Genomic DNA, 21,077 nt, shown 5'->3' on the forward strand with positions numbered 1-21,077 from the left:
TGCTCATATAAGAATATATTTTATTCATATTATATATATTTTTTAATATAAGCAAATACTCAAACTATAGATATTTTGAACAAAGAAAAAAAATTTCAGGATGCTTCCCTGAGAAAAAAGAGCATAATTATTTCATAACAAAAGGACAACCATGAAGTAGGTGGAACAAAGCCGGTGAACCTAAGCATGAAGACAGGTAAAATCAGGATAGGAGCTATGTTTTGTTATTTAAAATCAATGCTTGAGAGCTTTTCCTTCTTCACAAAGATAAAGGAGTTATCAGAGCTAATGGTTGATGTTAGCGCTTAGCACTGTTTTAACAGATTACAGGTCGATTTTAATTTTGCTTTACAAATTACAAGAGCCCATCAATAAGATTATGGATGAGAGACACCCGAATACTGCTGAAGAAGTAGTCCACTTGTTCCCAGTCAAATGGATTAGAGAAAAAGCTAAGGGGGGAAAAAACCCACCAGCAGATAAAGAAAATGGAAACTTTGGCCATGCATAAACCATGCAAGACACTTAACTGACCTGGTCACATTATAATATAGTTGATAATTATATACCAGAAAGGTTTAATTAAAAATTTAAAAAAGATTTTTTTCTTAGTTAATCCAGACACATGAAATTTTTAAATATCAAAATTACCACTTTACAACAAATTCATTGAGACCTTTAAAATGGAATAGTAAGTGTAGTCTCTTTTACAAATCCCATTTTAGAATATTTTTTATGAAAAATGTTCTTTTAACAGGAAATTAAAATAACTTCAGAAAAGCATGCTTCTCATGTGCTTTTAAACAGTGAAATAATCATGTCATGGTCACTTTGTGATTTATGTCCCCTTTCTTTTACGGCAACAACCCGGGTTGTAACAAGTACTGCCTTCTGCACTCTTTAGGAAAGAATTTCTGTACAAATTTACCACCTATGTTTTAAAATTGAGGGAAAATTTTTAAAAAGAAAGATAGAAATTAGCGTATTACAATAGCATAAATGTGTACCAGTTTAGAGTCCTGTTAAAGTGAAGGATGCGACCACCATCTAAAGGAGAAGCCATTGAAAGCTATTGATGCTAATAAAGAAAATGGGACATGAAGAGTACATATCGGTGCACATTTGGTAAAACTGGGTGTAAATAAAGATCAGCATCAGAAATATGATCAAGTCACAGATAGAGTGAAGGATGATCAGCCAGCTATGCCACTGTTTATTAGACTTTTATTATTAAACTATGCCATTATTGCATTTAAAAATCATGTAATTAAAGAGACTGGCCTTTTGGAAATCCCTTTAGACACTATTACAGGATTATATACTTTGAAAACGTTTTAATGACATAAAAATTTTAGCATAACCAGTGTTCTGTTTTGCAGCTGCCTGTAAGGGGCAGAGGAAGGTGATTCTGCACTTGACTTCTATCTAGCTTTTCTGAAGTCATTTCAGAGGACCTCTGGTGAGATTCCATTCTCTGAGAAGTGCACAGAAAGATATTTCACAGGGGGAGAGTTAAAGAGTTGTTGAAGAGGGAAATACTCCCAACGCTCTCTTTGACACACACAGGATCTTTAAAAAATAAATAAATAAATAAAATAAAAGGAGAAGGAGGAAAAAAAAAAGACAGAAAAACCTTTCTTCCCTCCTTGAAGCGTACAGAAAGTGCCCTAGTCCACAGTGAGTTCCCCCCAGCCATTGCGAAGTCAGCACCTCCAGCAGAGAGGGCAGGCGCTAACAGCGAAGGAACTCAGTGATGCAGAATATGGGCTTAGTCTGGAAAATGCTGGATTCCCTTTAGACCACTCTGGATGCAGGCAGTCAGAAGCAAATTTTGGCTCTCAGAGCTCCTCAGGGCAAAGGTTCAAATGGGTTCTTTTATAAATTGCTCCTAAGATTGTTTTTACTTGTAATTAAAGAAGCTAAAATTCTATAAACCAAATGGAAGACTGTGCAATAAAGTGAGACATAATTGCTTGTTAGTAGTTTGGAGATCTTCATTTGTGCTTCAAAGACGGAGCTGACAAGCACAAAGTGTTGAAAGTCTGATTGTTGTGGTTAGTAAGAATTATCTAGGGCTGAGTGAAAACTTGCAACTATGTTTGTCTTGGGCAATGAATTTGAAACCTGTTGTTTCCATTAGCAATATTTATTTATGCGCATAATCAGAACAGAACTGTTAGAAGAACAAAGAATCAGATGTTTAGCTCTTGTATTGATTAATACCTTGTGAAACCTATAATATGTTAACTTTTCAGAAACCTGGATGGTTTCAGGATTTAAAAAAGTAGAAACAAATAAACTGCTAAGAATTTATATGTCCTAAGCTCCTCTTTTCCTGTAGACGCATAATATGAAAATTTGCTTTTGATATATTGGAGAACAGTGTGTGCTTGCTTCGTAACTAAACTTTTATTATATATTGTGTCATTTCAACCTACAAACTTCTTGAGGAAGACATTGAAATGGGATTCCATAAAATTAAGTAACTATTTGATAACTGAAAAAGTAGATAATCACTTGGCTGTTATGAAACAAAGATCATTTGCTTACCATTTCACCATACTACATTTTCAGTTACTTAACCAATGCTACAAATTACCATCAGATTTTCACAAATAGGAGAGCAACAGAGATTTTAAAAATTAACAATATTGAGTTTACTCTGTCTCAAAATGAGAGCTTCTTTGCTGTGAAAGACTGTCTTATGCATGGGGTAGTTTGTCTGGTCTCCACTAGAGCACATAACAATCAGCCTTCCACCGGGAGCACTTCCCTACCCACAGGTAAGAAGCCCTGACACCGCATACATGGGTCTATCACTCTGTATGTATCCCAGTTTCAGAATCCGAATACCTCTTTCCCCCACTCAAGTTCCTGTGCAAATGACCTTCAGAAAGAGTCTTGCGCTTTCTATATTTCAAACCCAGGGGTAATAGGTGCTTCCATAAGAGCACTGAGTGGTCTGGATGCAGCTCTACCCTGCATGTGGCCACGGAAAGAATCCACTGGCAAATGTCATGCATTTGCAGGGAGCTGGACTGTGGCACCTCTTCTGCTGTGTGTCAGCACCATATGATTGGGTCTGGAGTGTGTACTTTCTCTCCTGCAGCTTTAAATCATGTGGTGGGCTCTTCAACCAGGTAGCTCTTGTGTGCCTTCTAAGCTTGTCAAAAAGGCTGGCGGGCCATCACAGTGGATGAAGAAACATGCAGCTCAGGTTGTGATTATAGGTAACTGTAAGTTCAAATAAATTAAGAGCTAAAATATTAACTTCACTATAACCTTGGATTGATTAGTTGAAAAAGAAAATTTAACTCAAGACATCTTTGCTCCTAGACCATAGCTTAAAATACATTTTAAAAGTAGTTAAGGTCTTCTTAGTTAGCTTCTACTTTGTCCAAACAATGGTGAGTCTATCCTTACCCAGTCACCTGTGCACTGTACCTGTTGAGAAGTCACCCAGCATCAGTCCAGAAGTCAAAGATGTATTTATTTTTTTAAGGCCAGGATGTAGTTTTCTTGGCTTTACATACCATCAAACCTTTAAACAACTTCCAGTTTTAGAAACAAATCAATTTTAGTAAAACAGATGTATCAAAGCTGTCTCCCTTGAGTACATTGATGAATAGAGAAGAAACTTAGTCATAAGGTTTCATACAACCAGTCTCTTGGTGAGAATGAAACAAAACAAGTTTATTACTTATTTATATTAAATTCTGGGGGCCGGAGATTTAGCTCAGTGGTTCTGCTGCCTGCCTCGCATGTGCAAGGACCCGAGTTCTATCCCCAATTCCCCAAAAAATATTTGGGGTGGATCTGTATGTATATTTGGGAAGTATCTAAAGCTACATACTCTAATGCTTGTAAATATACAGGAGAAAAATATGCATACATATATATTATATATGTAATGTACACATTCAAGTATGCAAAAAGTAAGAGTATATACTAATATAGAAAGAGATTGTTAGGATAGTATTGTAGTATCTAAACAAAATTCAGCTTTATGTGTCCCCTGCTGAATTACACAGCAGAGACTGGAAAATTCATACTGACTTTGGTGGATGTCTGATATGACCATCTACCTTTTTATATGCAAAGCAGTTTTCTGGTTGATTTTCTTCACCATTCCCTGCATAAAATTGTTCCTGCCCATTTCCACTTCCCAATCTTCCTAACAGCATCATGGTCTACCAAATTTTAAGGTCAAAAGGCTAAGAATTGCCGTGAGTACTCTTCCTTTATCCTGTTCACAGACAAATTCAATCTATCAGCAAGTTATGTTAGCGTTTCCTCCACAACAAATCCTGCGTGTCTGCTTAGTCTCCAGTTCTTCTCTCCTACTTAAGTCAGAAGGACCATCTGCTGCCTGGGCTGCTGCTCTGAACTATGGCCTATTCTCCCTGCTTCTAAATGGCCTTCCTAAAAATCAATTCTTTACACTAGCTAGAGCGATCCATCAAAATTATACATCAGGGTTCATCTTTCCCCTGTGTTAAATCTCACAATGACTTCTTGTGCTTAAAATAAAACCTGAAACCAGGCCTGGTGATGCATGCCTGTAATCCCAGCACTGTGGGAGATTGAGGTGGAGGATCATATGTTTGAGCACAGCATGGGATTTAGAAAGATCCTGCTTTAAAATACAAAATGAAGACTAGGGATGTAGCTCAGTGCAAAGGCCACAGTTTCAATCCTCAGTGCCAAAAACATTAAATTAAGTAAATACATATGTAAATATGAAACAAACTCATTTTGGGGACAAGATGCTGCAAGATCTGTTCACAGTCCTTTTTCTCCTTCCTGAATTTTCTTCTGGATTCAGTACTCAAGATGCTTTACAGAGTTGGATGCAGCAGCAGCTCTTTGCCAAAACAATTCTTCCATCCTCATCCTTAACCTCTTTTGACTTTAAGTTTTGGCTTACATGAACCTTTTTTATTTACATGTTACTTTTAGGGAATGATCATCCAGCCATTCAAAATTAGCAACTTAACTAACCAACTGGTCTCTTTTATAATCACAGTTCCCCGATTTGTCTTCCTCAGGGCACTTTCACAATGGAAACACTTTGTATACAATTTGTTGTTGTTGCTGACAAGTCTGTTCTTCCTTACCAGGGCCTTGACAACAGCCATAGTCTACCCCTCTCCACTGATTCCTAGGGAACAAAAGGTACTCGGTGCAGTTAGTCCACTGTTAAGAAACACTTATGGGATGAAAAAAAAAAGTGTTTTGCTGCTCATAATAAACCAGATGGGGTATAATCTTAAGAGGTGGCACATCTAAAAGAAACTGGCATTGAACTCTTGTTTCAATATTTTATGGGTAATTTTGATGCTTCTACCAACAGTGCTACAAATATTTTAATCATAGCTTTTAAAAGACTGATAGAGAAATGTGAAGTAATTGACTAAAATCAGAAATTTTCTGAAGACACAAGGCCCTTTAAAAAGAGTTGCATGTACTTTTTTTCTTTCAGTTATTTCGTTTCCTCTCTAACATTAGTATATTTGTCATAAAATATTCTGTCTGGCTGCTGAAATTCCAACACATTTGTTTTTCTGATGAAGAGTCAATAGGGAGTTATCTTCCACAAGTAATTTTTCTTTCATCTATTTCAGAAATGCAAATACAAAATTAAACTCATAAAGACACATCATGAACATACTGTAGGTCTTTTTTTTCAAATTTCTGATACCCCAAGGATTTTTTTTTTAGGTTCATAAATGAACAAAAGGGTTATAGTCATACACATAGATGTAACCTGTTTTATTTCTAAGAGACATCATGTGGAGAATACTCTTCCCTTAGGAAGCTATAAAAATATGATACAATGTCATAAAATGTGTAGATATTATTTTAACTGTTACAGATCAATAAAAGCACATTCTGAATATCTTATACTCATTCATGTTTGATTGGTGCTAAAATTCTTTCTAAATCTTGTCTATTTCTAAATTTGTCTTGATATTGTAACCTAACATTGTTTCCAATGCTTCCCTATCGTTTTCATGCTTGTGAACATAACAACATGCTAATAAATAAACAGTGATGATGACTTAAGTGAGGAAGAATAATCACTTGGCTTTGTGACAGTCTTCCTTCCTTTTCAGGAATGGATTTGCCCTCAAGATTTGCAGGGTAGGATAAAGACAAGCTGTATGAAAAGCCTAGAAAATGCAGTGAAACACATTCCTGGAATGAACTTTCTCATCTGGGTTGACAGGAACCTGAGGAAATGAAGGACTGACGGAGCAGCTGTTCGTGCCAGTACAGAGAAAGCTTCCAATTTATCTCCATCAGAGATTGCATACTCACTATGCATCTCTTGTGTAGTTAGTGATCTCATCTTCAGGCAATTCCAACATTCAATATTTTTTTTACTTAAACAAGGGCTCTTTTTGGTGTGAAAATATAATTTTATAAAATATCCCCTGTCTTAATAAAGCCTAAATTCATATTGAGGATCTTTGAGCAAATATGCAGATATCCAGGTAAATTTATCTGTGTTTACAAGCATTCCCTCTGGAATGCTGGTCTATCAGAATATAAAATTAAAATGTCAATTTATTCCTTGTCTTAATATTAGGCATCATAATTTCTCATCCAGATGAAAAGCTCATTGTAGGAGAAGCTAAGATTTTAGAAAATGATGTCAACAACCTAAGTAAAACTAGACATTTTACTACCTTTCTCATCCCAGGAGAAGAAACTGTTCTGTGTGTTTGATTTGCTACAGAAAGGAAGAAGAAGTGAAAGTGTCAGAGAAGAGAAGATTTTAGGGAGTGTGGGGATCCTACACTACAGGGAGGGATCAGACCTGAGAAGTGTTCAAGGTGCCTAGTCCTTGAAAGAGGACTACAACACATGAAATGTTAACATTCAATATGAATTTATTTGACTTTTGAATCTAGTCTTCAGGTTTCTAGAGTACATTTTTAAAAATCTATTACCCAAAAACTGGTTTGTAGCACAGTGTTTGTCTTTGGAAAACAAAGAACGCATGATACTTCATTTCGTGTAAGCAGAAGCTTCTGGCAACAGGTCAACCTTAAGAACAGAAGGGTTCCATAAATGTTGGAAGAATTTCCATTTTCCACAGGAAAATTAAAATTGTTAATACAAATTTACCTTCCTATCAAAAAGCAGGATGCTTTCACATTTCTTTTTGTTCACTACATAGAAGTGCCTTACCTAGCAAAGAAACAGCAGTGAAAAATGAGAAGATTGCAGCTTCCTCCCATCACAGATCAAATCAAGAATACAAAATAACTATATCAAAATTCCTATACATGTTACATGCATTTATTTTACTAGTAATAATTTCGTTTGCCAAGTATTTAATATTTAATAGATCAAAGTAACTTGACATGCTATTAGTTGTTCTGAAGTGCAATTGTCCTAAAACTAACAAAACAAATTAAAGGTTAATCTAAATGGTCAGTTAGGTCATAATTTTAGCATCTTACAGTAATTGTTTTTAGATGGCATCATATAAAAATCTGTGTCAAGATTCTGATGCATTCATTTAGTTACACATCAAGAGGAAAACACAGTATTTCAAACCTCAGTGGAGACTATTGAGAAACCTCACAGTCATACAAGTAAAATGCAATTAATAACCTATGCAAGGTCACAGGAATTCCCCTGGGATTTATTAGAAAATATAGGCACAATAAAATATTTCATAAATAAAAGGAGCGAGGGAAAATTTAATTCTATGTATAGTTTTTTAAAATCTTTCATTTTTTCCTGGAATTTTAGTAGTCCTAGAGGAAAACTGTTATTCAATTCAGTGCTTTTCAGATTATCTCAATGCTGTTTAGAAAATGTGTTAGAAAGAGAGAGAGAGAGAGAGAGAGAAGAGAGAGAGGTTTGAAGAGCTCTGTGCTGGGGTGTTATACAAGGCATGATGCAATCCACATCTCTCTTTTCTAAAAGAGTTCACTTTCTAGTCATAAAGGAGGAGTATGCATACAAACTAGATCTGAATAAAAACGGCCTGGGGTGGGTATGGTATTCTACAAGGTTTGTTTAACAGTGCTTTTCAATCAGCTTCCTTTTCCCTTGACACTTGCCTTCTTTCTCCCTTCTCCACCCATTACACCAGAATGTCAATCTCTGAGTGACCTTCAATTATTATTTCAATGGTTTCATTTTATAACACTGAAAAAATCCATCCTTCTGCTAATAAATCAATAGTCCTGACCTCAACAAATGATATTCCAATGCAAATGCATGATCCTAACAGAGAAGTGCAGAGACCTCTTAAGCCTTTACACTTCTTTCTTTTGCATAATGAGCCAGGAATATGTGTGCAGAGCAATATTTAATGAAACACAATTTACCGCCAGTGTTAACAATTCAACACAAAGTTTTCTTTATAACTGCAGAAAGTACCATTTTAAACTGCAAACTGAACTTACCTGCCATTACAGATTTTACTTTTCCTTTCAAATTATGCAAGAAGTAAATAATCATGTTTGAAAACAAGATAAGTTGTGCTCACAGGGTTGCTGTTGAAACTTTTCTTTCTCACTTACATAAACTACAAACATTCAAAACCACACTAGCATAATGTGGAACTGCATTTTTAGTTTAAAAAATAATTTGCCATCTTACATTCCTTCCACTTCTACTGGTTTGTACCTTAAGCCTTAAAGGTTGCTTCATAAGCAAATTGACTGTGTTATTGTGCTTGTTTCCAAGCGAGTATGGGCATTCTTTCAAATTCATATTTTGAAGAACCAACTCCAGGCATGACTATATCTGAGGTATAGCCTATCAGGAGGTGATAAGATCATATTGGTGGACACTTAATGAAATAATGCTGGTTTCCCTTAAAAAAATAAAAGAAAGAAAAGAAGCACCAGACCTTGTTCTCTTTCCATCATGTGACAATGTAATAGGGAAGCCACTCTATTTATGAAGAACATTAATAAGATCTGTAAGTCTAGTAAACGCAAGCTGGAATGATGGGTGGAAGGTGGCATGTTGATTGAAGTCAACATCAAATGCTGGTAAAGAGGTAAGGACACCAGATTATTGTTCATTTACAGTGAAAATATAAAATGGTGTCATCTCTCTGAACACTTATTTCAGTCTATCAAAATGATATCTGTAAATGAGGACCAAACTGTATAATAGGTAATGTGAAATAAGAAGAAAAGGTCCAAAGGGAAAGAGGAAATAAGGCAGGGTGGGGTGGTGGGGTATGAGGAAAAGAAGGAAAAAGCAGAAAAAGTTTTTTGTAAATAGGGAGAGGTGTGGGGGTGGAACAGAGGAAAGAGGAAGGGAGGAAAAGAGGAACAAAGATATATTATGTTCAGGTACAAATTCCCAGTGATGAATGTTATAGCTATGCATACCTAAATTGTACTAATAAACAATGAAAAAATAAATAAACCTGCTATCAATATATCCAATTTCACTCTTAGTCATTTATTCCATAGAGACTGATATTTACATTAACAAAAAAAACTTGAACACAAATATTTGATAGTAGCTTTCATCTTAAGAGGTATTTTATGGAAAGATTCCATATGTCCTATGAATTAACAATTCAGTGAACAGATATTACCAAGAATATCACTCAGCCATAAAAAGAAATTAACCATTCATACATGTAATCACATGGACAAATCTCCAGAGAATTATAATGAAGGAAGAAAGTCAATACAAAAGATTACTGTATGATTCTACTCGTATAACATCTGAAATGACAAAATTTGAGAAATGAAAACAGATTAGTAATTATTAGGGTTATAGATGATGTAGAAATGAAAGCTCTTTCAAGTTTATTATGATACAGAAACTTTAGGAATTTGAATATTGTGGTGCATTATGAACCTATATAAGCGATAAAATGACGTGGAATTAAATGAGTGACAACACAAAGACATATATACACACATACAGGCAAGCACTAGTAAAATTGGTGAGATATGCTAATACTTTAAATGAGTAGTAACACAAAGACATAAGACACACACGTACAGGCAAGCATCAGAAAAACTGGTGAGATATGCCAATACTTTGCTGGTGATAATGCACAAAATGTTACCACTGGGTAAAATAGCCCAAGTAAACATTATATGAATTCTTTCTTAAAATGGTATACGAAATATGAGTTATCATGTTTGACATTTCACTTAAACATTAGACAGGAGATTTTTTTGGAGATTTATAATGAGCACAACCTATGGACAAATGAGATTTCAGAAAAAAATAACAAAAAAGTGTTAGATTTAGAAAATGGTCTGAATAGAGAATTTTAATAGTAAACACAAAATTTAAAATTGATAATTATCTTTACAAGAAAAATTGAATTAAGAATATTTATTTCATTTGTCAATTAGAGAATACATTAAAATAAATGTTTTTTTTTTAAATTCAAGTAAGGTTAATAAATCCAGAGGGTGTATTTTGCTATAATGTAATTTCAGTGCTTATATGATTGAATACTTATCCCCAAGTTAGAAAACAAAGGCAAAATTGAACAGAATATATAATATCAATATTGATGAATTACTCAAGAATTGAAAGTATAACTGTTTAATAGTAGAATTAACCTCCTAAACATTCATGATATTCTCAGGCATAGCAGATACAAAATGTTACCATTTGTCCAAGCAACAACTTTTGTTCCATGAAAACGTATTAAATTAAGCTTAACATAATTGTATATGTTTTATATAAAAGGATATTCACTGTGATAGGGCAAAATATGGCACACAAATACGACATTCACACATTTATCTGAAATTCTGATCTAATTCTGGTCCTCCCGAGCATCTATTGTAAACTGTTGTGACTTATCTGAAACAATATTATAAGACATTTGGAAACCTCTACATGAGTAACAAATTCATGTAATTTAAAAGCATGACCCTTTCCTTGGTATTGGTAGATCTATTAGGAGGATTTGCTCACCTAACTTCATATAGAAAATTGTAATGGCCATACACAGAATGACAAAATATAAGGATATTATCAAATACTGAGCATGTTTTATTTAAACTAAAAACAACATCTCAAAGACAGTGATGCTCTTTATTAATTTTTTGCTTTTTTTTTTTTACCTTGTTGCCATGAGAAATAATTGTCTTTTTCTGCCCTACATATCAGCTTTACTCCAGGCCACCATCCTCATTATCACTTGACAGTTCCACTGCTAAAGGATTGCTGTTTTAATATAATTATTCTTATTAGGTGTATTACAGGAAATCTTTTTTTGACATAGGCTAATAAGTCTATTGTATATTCAATTACAAAAGAAAAGTTCGACAATGAATTGGTAAATAATTCTTCTGAGGTCATGAAATAGTCAAAGGTGCAGGTATAACAGTAACATTTCTGTTTTAGTGTCCAGTCCAGCGTTGTGTTCCTGATTGTCCTAGCTGCGATTGGGATTAAAAATATGCCATTGTGCATGCCTGAATCAATATGTATATTTGATTTAATTTAAAAATCTATTACTTTGTGGCATGACTCTACAAAAAATTGGTAGAAAAGTTAATTTTAAAGCATTGACAGACATTGTTTTAAATTGAGAAAAGAACAAAAAAAGGTTTAGTAAAAAGACTTGATTTCTACTTGAGTTTCTGACTTTGGCTATGTTGTATATACCTGGGCAAACTCATAGGGTAATCTCATAATTCCTCTGAGTTACCCTGTTATTAGAACCTAATTAAACTAAAAAAATTCTTCTTTCTCTTATGTGAGTTTCTTGAGGAAGATGCTCATAGCTTATTTGTATTTTTTCACCAAATTCTAGCACAGTATTAGGTGCCAGTTAGATACTAGGTTGAAACTGTCTATGTGAAATGGTTCATAAACAATAAAATGAATTAAAGACTCACATCTTTATAACTGTTAACTTGAAATCACATAATTAATAGTATTTTGTTAAGTACTACTGATTTCTGTGTGAATATATGCAAAATCAACTACACAAAATACAACTTGTCAGTCCACATTACTTCCACGTGGACGTAGGCATCTTTTGCCTTTCTACTACAGTGTTCTTTTATCTTATTACTTTTCAATAACTTTCCTCTCTATTTTTTTCCTCCATGTCAGGCATCTCTAGCTATTTTCTCTCCCCTAATTTTAAGTTTTAAAATTCTGCAGCCCACCTGTAAATTCCCTCCAGTCAATAGCTCAATTGACCTTGTCATTCTAGGCAAAATTCCCCAGGAAAATGCTACCTTTTAATAAATTAATCCTTTATGTCTACTTCTACACTGCTAACTACTGTAGAGGGAAATAAATCACAGTGACTAGTACAGCCTAGCTGTATATTTACAATCAACAGGATCAAGTGGAATTTCACCACTGTGGGCCAAAAATTATTTTTTTTTTTTTTTGGTCAATTTTTGGTACCCTCTCCACAGCCAGTATTTACAAAAAGTTTCAGTTTCCTCAAATCTTTGTTTTGCTTCCCTTTTTCTAGAATCTCATTTTTCTCTTTGCTTTCTTTCCTGTGCCAGCCTTACAGCCTTGTTCAAAAGATGTAGCCTATTAATATACAGAGAAAGTTGAAGTCTTCAGAGAATAATCTTAAATTGATGACATACAAGCTACCGACACATCTTATTTTCACATGCTTCTTTTAAAATGAAGTGTTTGTTAATTAATCTTCTTGTGGCTTCTCTACCCCCAAACCCTCCAGCATTTGTAAATACACTCCTGCTAAATTAATCTTTTTCTTTCTTGAAAATTTCACTGTCTTATGGATCTTTTAAACATATTAAATCATGTTTATCTTCAGAATTAATTTCTTGAAGCAATAGCATGAAGCTTATACTTTATAGTTCTTCCTTTCCACACAGGTCTTTGATAAAGACATGTGCCTTACAGTTTCATTTCTGTCATTCTCTCTTGTCAACAAATTTTAGTGTAGCTTCTGCCCTTGAGTGTTTTGTAAAAGCTGGCCTTACTAAATCCTTAAATGATTATTTTGTGGCTTAACTCCTTAGAAGAGGGAAATAAAGAGCAGCTTAACAATAACAGAGATATTTTTTCTTATGTTTACATTTTCAATGTGAGTGTTGTCCTGATTCCTGACACAGACAGAGCTACTTGTATTTCTTACAAGTGTCTTGTCTACCTTTAATGCTTCTTACTTCAGTAAATGACACCAGTACGTCCAATTACTAGAGTTGGAAATTTCAGTGTCTTTAATGACATCTTTCCTGAATCCTCCTTGCACTCGATCCCATTCACGTTTCCTCAAACTTGTCAGTAATTCTTAGTTTTAAAAAAGTACCGAAAAGCCATAAGTCCATAAAACCCTAAAAAATCCCTATCACTGTCCTCTTCAGTGAGTTCCAAATACATTATCTTCATTACTTTTTCAAATGTCTTACTTTTAATTCCCTTCAGGGCCTGTAATTCCCCATTATTACCATAAGTTATCTTCTTCATCCACCAGCACTTTTTCCCTCTTTAGGTTTTAGAGAAGATGTTATTTCCTCAAAAGATCACTCGTACCATTCAGTTATATTGCTTCTTTGTTATTTACTCTTAATATAATCTGTAGCCTTCTTTGTTGAATTTACTGAAAATTTTATTAGCAAATTATATGTGACATTAACTTCTGCACTAGACAAGCTCCATGAAAGAAAAGATGATGTATCCTCAATACTTGTTACAAGGTTGTAGATTGTAGCTGCCTACATTACTTATACGTTTTTGAACACTAACACATGGGTACAGTTGTCAGATTAAAATACGTAAGCTAAACACTTCACATTAGCCTTAAACGTAAAAGAAAAAAAAATGACTTCCCTGATGCATCACAACAAAGAGAAACAGTGAAGGCAAATTTGCTGTACAAACTAAAGCAGATAGCCTTTCATTTTTAATCGAAGGTTAGAAAGCACTTTGTGAGTCCAAATCAACTATTAAAATATAAATGCTTTATTGCATTGAAAGTGTTATTTTAGAAGTTCCTATTAATATAAAATCTAAAATATTTAATTATAAATGAAGTATGTAGCTGTATGTGATTGTTATGTATTAATAAATAGATTTTACACACACCAAGCTATGTGTTATAATGCTTATAATCATAGCAGTCATATTTAAGGTCTTGGACCCAAGTCTTTATAGATATTACAGAGCCTCTGGAGGAATCTTGTGTTAGATTGTTAAGGATAACAATCACAGTTAGAGTCCTAACCTTGCTAGATCATTAAATAAGAAACTACTAATGAGACATTCTGTTTTTCTAGTCAGTTTTTTTTTTAATTCAGCAAGACAGCATGCACACCATAAATGCAAAGTAATCTGTTTTGTTTTGGAATCATAATTACTATTGACAAATTAAACTGTGAGACCTAAATCAGGGGAATTTAAACTATTATGGGAGCATTCTCTAGGGGAAAACCTAAAGGGACATCAATTATTTTGCCACAGTCTCCTTCCCTTTCAATTTTCCATCCTGGTGTGGAATGAAGTCCTAGGAGAAAGTAAGCTAGTGAAAACTAGAAGCAGTACTTCACTATAGGAATGATAAATAACTTACATGGGTAATCAAAATAAAAATAGGTACCACACATAGCTAAACATACCTAGGGGAAAACGTTTTCTAGTGATTTTTTGTCGTTTTTCCTATGTAAATTTACTTTAAAAACAGTAACATCATATTATATTTACATGTTATATATGTGTGTATATATGTGTATTCATGCTTATGTGTACATATATATAATTATGAAGACATTATAGTTGCTTAAATAAAATACCATATATCTAACTAATTGACAAATTCACTAAAAAGTAACCTGTTCTTATTTCATTTCTAAAATCCTTGCTGGGATTTAGCTCAGCGGTTCGGTGGCCTGCCTTGCAAGCGCAAGTACCCGAGTTCAATCCCCGGTACAAAAAATAAAATAAAGTAAAATAAAATATTTGCTGTATGAGATCAGAATAATATATAAGAAATTAGAATTTTTATGAAATCAGAATTATTGTTACTGTTTTTGTCAGCAAAAGAGTCTAGCAACAGTCAATTAAAAGTAAAAGTAGTTTCATGCATACTACTTGTCATGAATAGACAAATTAAGACAGAGCACAAAATACTTCTATTGAAAGGAATCTTGTTATATTCTGACACCTATTTAAAAAACTTCATTGTCCCTAGTTTGTAGTTCTAAATAAACTGCATAGGAAGTACAGCTCATATTGATATTTCTATTACTTTTGAATCCTCCAAAAAATTGAAATACAAGCTGCTGGTTTTATTGATAGGGGACTGCTTTCATATTTTCTTAAGTTTTGCAGTTCTACTTCAGCTGAAGATCATTAATTATTGGTTAAAAGAGGGTTTTCAGAGTTACAGATTTTAGCACTTTGTTGATGGAAGATTCTGGTGCTCAGCAAACTTGGCTAAAACCTAGAAAGTGACAGATGCTTGAAAAGTTGAAAAATAGGACATAGAACTGTAAGATCAGCTGAGAAACTTCCAATATTTATTATTTTTTAAAGTGCTGATGTCAAGGGAAAGGTAGAAAAACTGATCACAGACTAATTTCTGTTGTTTTGCTTTTATTATAATGAATGCTTAAGTTGAGATGAAAATTAATATCTGTCTCTGTGAAGTATGTACTACCAATCTATCAAGACTTAAAGATAATCTGAAAGTTTGGCATGTTAAATATTTTCTTAATATATTTAATATGATCCATAAAGATAATTGAACCAAATAAACCAACAAATATTACTAAAATATCTGTAAACTAGAAAATGTTCTTTTAGACAAATTTTAGAATGTCATACCACCAAAGCTTACATTGTTTTCCTATGTGAAGGTAGAGCTTAGCTATTCAGGGAGAATGCAGATTAGTGAGACTTTTCAACATTGAAGCTAATTTTGGATCTGATGCTTGTTGTTTGATTTAGGATAAATAATTTAAGTTTTATAAAGTGCAGTGTTTTGCTGTTTTTATCCCATCTTTAAGGTTAGGGTGATAACTCTTCGCTCCACGATGTAGTTGAGAGAAAATACTTGCAATGTGCCTGCTGTAGAGCCAGGATAAAAATTCAATATGTCTACTGACCAGCCAATGTGGAAAGTTTGCTTAGGTTAGCAACTTTCCAAACAGTGCTATCAAGTGCTTCAAGTACTGAGTAACATATTTTACAAGAAAAAAAAATCCAATATCAAAAGCTAGAAACTATACTGATATCTCCAACAGTTCATGAGTTGAGTAGAAAAAAAGCAAATTTTGTCTTTAAATGATCCTTTAACCTACTATTTCCTGAATTTGTTACTTAAATAATGCTAAAACAATTGTTAACATATGGACTCAAAATATGAAGTAATATAATCGATTCAATAAGCATTGAGGAAAACAACGGAGATTACATTGTTCTTGTGAACTGTTATCACATCTCATGTCTACCCAAGTCTTCTATTTGCTTTTTTAATCTTATAGATTTGAATGCTATTTTTCTACCTTTGCAAGGCAAGGAAACATAGTTCAACCACTGACCCCTCCCCTTCAGACATTCAATAAGAACTTCTGTTTTCCAAGCACAGTAGATAAAGGAGATTTAGTGTTCGAATAGTATGGGCTGAGAGTACTAGGATAAACTTTCTCCCATTTTTAAAATAACCATAAAAAGAGAATAGTTAATGGAAACCCCTCCATTCTACAGGTACGTGGTTCCTTAATTGCTTTGTCTGTAGTTTTGGCATTCATAATAAATAGGAAACTCTTTCCATTGAAATTGATGGTGCTATTAGCTTTATTCAGCAGTACTCATTAAGTACAACTAAAATATAAATATATAAGTCAAAATAAGTGTTCCGTAATGGAGATCATAAAATCTACTCCATAAAATGACTTTCTATAAATATACAAAACTATATCAGCATCCAACATGGTATACTTTAAGCAGGAAAAAATTTTACTATAGGGACAAGCAATGTTAAATCACCACCAGACAAAATACTGCTATATTAGTTTTTTGAAGGTCAAAGGCATGAATGGGAAAATGACTGTTATGAGAAATGCACTTCATGGTGGAAAATTGATTATCTGTAGAAATAATTCTTCTATGAACTCGGATATTTGACGTCATACTGTGATGGAAAGGAATGAGAGAAAGTGATTAGTCAAAATCATTTTCACAAGAATAAACTTGGTAAAGATGGGCACAAAGTCACTTCTATTGTACTCATTTCTTTATGCTTAACTCATAAAAAGGGTTTGAAGTAGCTTGACTGTCTAACTGAATAAGCAAACAGTGCTTGGTATATTGAAAGCTCTCAAATATTTGAGAACAAAGAAGTGCAAAGGTAAGAAGACAGGAAAGTGACAAAGGCAGCATTCATTTTTCAGACTATCAGATGAACTGTGTTCTCAAGTACTAAGTAGAAAAAATAATCTTAATATGTGAGCCTCTTCTTAATATAAGAGCTCTCACTGGAACATAAATGAGCTGACACCAGAGATAATTTCAAAAGTCCATGTAGCATTTCCAGAGCCAAAATTAAGTTTAAGTCAGAAAAAACTATATTTAAGGATGTTCAAAGAACTTTTCAAAATGTATCTTTGATCTCTCAAGTTTCTAGGGTCAAAATTTATACATCTCTAAAGATTATGGATTCAAGCCTGTTATCAACTGTGGCAGTGCATTTACATAAATATTGTCATTAAAGGTTAATAAATAGTTTCTTACAGGATTGGCATCTAAACTTTATATTTCTCTTGCCCTTGGTAAATTTAATCAAAAGTGCTTTTATGTATCACTTTCAAATGTCTTAGCTAAAATATTTTTCTCATTTTTCTAAGAATTATTGACATAAATAGCTGCATTTCTTATGAGACTACTTTCTAACTAAATCACAGGATCCAGTGTTCGATTTAGCTGTCTATCATTACTACTTATCATTTTGTCTGGCACTTGGGAAATATTCAATAAATGCTTGTAAAATAAGTATATGTCATTTATTGCCATAATGCTTGTGTGGAAAAGGTTATTGTACTTTGTATTGTGTACAAAATATTGTATAATACTAAGTCATACAGAGTAGTGGTAGAGGTGAAAATTGTTTATTAATGGGTATAGATGTATTTCTCGGTGATAAAAGGGTTCTAAAATTGATAATGGTAATGATTGTACAACTCCACAAATATAGTAAGACCATGAAAATGCCCATGTTAAATGAGTGCTTCTCATGTCAGACATAATTATCAGGCTATTAATACAACTAAGAAAAACTCCATAATTCTCATGTTAATTTTGACAATTATTCTCCTGTGCATTTAAACTAATATTCCAAGTATGTGAGAACAATTAAAACAAAACAACATATCTGGATTAGGGGTAGAAATTTTCTTCATTATAACTGAACATAACAGTAGTTCTGAAGACAGCGGTGGTTAATAACTCTTACCTGCATGCTGCAGCGCCTTCAAACCTCACTTCCATGGACATTTCTAAATCTATGCACCTCTAATTCTTACATTTAACTCTATTTCTGTTGTTCAAATGCTGTCAGTTATTAAACTTTGCAATAGAACAAGTGACACTTCACAGTTGTGGCATATATAAGCAACAAAAGTGTATTTTTTTTTTTATCTGAAGAGAGCAAAACATTGCGAAGAGATTATATCTAGAAAATTGTTTAGATTTTCAGAACAAAGTTTGTGAAGCAAATCAAACCAAAAAAAAAAAACAAAACTCCATTGTCGCTGGTAAGTCAGTTGCATTAAATGAGTGGGCTAAAATAAGTATCAAGATAGTGTGATCATTAAACCAGTCCATAATTATTTGCTATGTGAAGTTTTCCTGTAACACTGGGTGGTGAATAATAAGTAGATTAGCATTAAACATGCCATCTGTTATGTGTTTTCTGTCTCAGAGAAGATGCACAGCAAAAGTGAATTCCCTGAAGTACAGTGTTATCAGAGATGCTTTTAATTATAGCACTTATTTCTACTCCTCACAAGAACACATTGAAATTGGAAGGGAGCATGAAGACAGAAGATGGGTAAAAAGAAGTACATTTCTTCAAATTCAAAAACAAAAAGTTTTCTGGGTGTAGCAGAATCATTTAATTACTACAAGATTTCCTCAAAGGATTTCAATTCCATCCATAGAAATTAAATTATAGTCCACGTGTGCCTGAGAAGTGAAGTGTGCCAGGTGTTGCTATGAACACCAACAATTCAATGGCAGTCTCGTTTTTTTCTTCATTTTCTTTGTGGTCTGAATGCCTACCACTTGAAGCTACACTAAGATCTACATGAAAATGCAAAATTTACACCACCCTCCAGTCAGCAGAATGACTGACTCTTCATTTGGATGTGGAACACAGGATCAAGGAATTCATTTCTCTTCACATCCTCTTTCAGTCAGTTTCAAACTGCTATGTTCCTCTGGAAAGCCAATGTGAATTCTACACTACGTGAAGTCAAATTATGTATCATTATGCACCTAACCTACCATAAGAAGATGGAAATGTACCATGATTTTCTAAAAGGACCAACATTATAATCGGTTCTCTTTTGCGGGGGGTGGTGGGCATACATTCATTGTGGACATTGTAGACTTGAGGTTCACACAGTGATGGTATAAGATACAGGTGGACAGTAAATTAGTCACTGTACATTAGCCACATTTTTGTCACTGGAACAAATTACCTGACACCTCCAACTTGAAAGGAGGAGAGATTTATTTTGGCTCATAATTTCAGAGGCTTCTGTCCTTGGACATCTGTCTCTAAGGGAAAAATGGCATGAAACAAGGACATGGCAAAAAGAAGGTTTTCACCTCAATGTGGTAGGAAGGCTAGAAAGGGCAGAAGATGCAGGAGAGACATACCCCAGAAGCATACCCCAATGATCCACTTCCTCCAACTGGTACCACCTCCTAGCTGCTCATGCAGCTATGAAATCATCAGTGGATTCATTTGCTGAGGAGTCTAGAACCCCCTATGATCCCTTCAGAAGTCCCTCCTCTGAACACAGGGTTGTTGAACCATAACAATTCTGCAGTGATTAAGACATGTATTAACTAAGATTGTTCCTTTTCAGGGTGACAAGAAGAGTAAAACTCTATTTATTTAACAAACATTCTTAATGAAACAGAACTACAAAATTATGGAATGCCTTTTACACTTTTCGTATCATCCTTCCACAGGGGTCATGCTAACTTCTCTGTCATTCCATTGTAGTACATGTTCTAACTGAAGTGAGCACTCTCCTTTCTTTAAAAATAATAATTTGACCTTACTTCATAATTTTGTAATGTTGTATTCCATATTAGAAAATAAGATTATGTCTTTACCTAGATTGCATCTGTGATGAGAACAACTTGGATCAGTTTCAATTTAGCACATTTAAATAATTATCCTAATATTTTACCTATCTCAGGAGCTAGTCATTTCATGCGATGTATAAAACATTAATTAGGTGACTGTCAATTGCTACTGCTAGAGAGATTTGTGCTTTTTTAACCTTTGTTAACACAAATTCAGAGACGTTACTTGTATGACTTTCCATGCTCACTGCAATTACCTAAAAGTATATTTCATGTTGGCTGCAGAGGCACACATCTATGATCACAGCTACTTGGGAGGTTCAGATGGTGGGATTGGAGTCAAAGCCAGTCTGCAGAATTTAGTAAGAGCTTGTCTCCAAAAATAAATAAAAGAATGCATACACCATACATACATACATAAAATATAAGGAGGGTACAGTTCAGTGATAGAGGACTTATCCTATACTTTTTAAGTTTATTAGTTTAACCCCCAGCACTGCAAAAGCAAAAACAAAAGCTTCATAAATATTTCTAATGTTAAAAGTACTATTAAGTCCTGGAATTTGCCAAACTGACATTCTCTGCTCCAAATGGCATTGATAATACAATATCATAAACACACAAGAAGGAAATGAGAAGTAGATAGGGCTCTTCTATTTCCAAAGTAGAAACAAGATCTCGAGTCCATATCAATACTCCTTGTAAGACAAAAATCTTCCATCAATCCTTGATAATAATTCCCTGTTTCTGTTCTGTCTCTGCCCCTGTCTCTCTCTCTCTCTCTCTCTCTCTCTCTC

The 21,077-nt window shown here is 33.9% G+C and overlaps 1 protein-coding gene and 1 non-coding gene across 5 annotated transcripts in view; both read right to left on the bottom strand.

The window, feature by feature from the left end:
* Pcdh9 (protocadherin 9) overlaps positions 1-21,077 on the bottom strand; it is an 887,892-nt gene that overhangs the window by 254,405 nt on the left and 612,410 nt on the right. The window lies entirely within an intron of this gene.
* On the bottom strand, positions 20,115-20,217 carry LOC117285165. Its single transcript, XR_004516132.1, has one exon. It is a non-coding gene; the product is annotated as a U6 spliceosomal RNA (small nuclear RNA).

Source organism: Fukomys damarensis, unplaced genomic scaffold (genome assembly GCF_012274545.1).
Source record: "Fukomys damarensis isolate Sample0158 unplaced genomic scaffold, DMR_v1.0_HiC HiC_scaffold_6, whole genome shotgun sequence".
Taxonomy (NCBI): Eukaryota; Metazoa; Chordata; class Mammalia; order Rodentia; family Bathyergidae; genus Fukomys; species Fukomys damarensis.